A 673-nucleotide genomic window follows, 5' to 3' on the forward strand; every position below is an offset into this window, starting at 1 on the left:
ATAGGAAAAATGGAACAATGGATGGTTGAGATTGAGCAATCTTAACAAGGGTCAGGATTGAATGATTTCAAATCTATGTGAGGGCTTTCAACCCAATCCCAAGATGACAAGTGTCAATGTGAGATAGGTTGAGAGGAGAGGGAATAATCATTAAATGCTTGACATGACCTTGGGAGTTAAGGTCAAGGTTAGTTGAATGAATAAACTCTTTATTCAAAAAATAAAGCTTTTATCCAATGGATAAACTCTTGTGTAAAGGCAAAAGGGATAAACATGGTCAAAGCAATAAATGCTTGAGGAGACAAGTTGAATTAACCATAAATGGTTATGTAACAACCATTAATGGTCATGTAAGAGCCATTAGTGGTTTTGGAAGACTTTGGAGGTTAAATTGTTGAGCACACAAAGCATTAAATGCTTTTCAAAGACTTTGAAGTCTTTGAGAAGTGACTCCAAGTTGCTTAGGAATGTGACAATAATTAGGGAATGGATTAGGCTAATTAGGAAGGGGTTAGAAAAATCTAGAAAGAGATTAGAATTGCAAGTGGGTTTGGTGGGTGAGGGAAAATAGGATTTTTATTAAAATAAAATTCATTTATTTCAATAAATGTGTGCAAGTTGCATTTGTAGGAAAATGCAAGTGGGAGGGGGATAATGATTTAAATAAATGTTT

Source organism: Cryptomeria japonica, chromosome 4 (assembly GCF_030272615.1).
Source record: "Cryptomeria japonica chromosome 4, Sugi_1.0, whole genome shotgun sequence".
In the NCBI taxonomy this organism is placed as follows: Eukaryota; Viridiplantae; Streptophyta; class Pinopsida; order Cupressales; family Cupressaceae; genus Cryptomeria; species Cryptomeria japonica.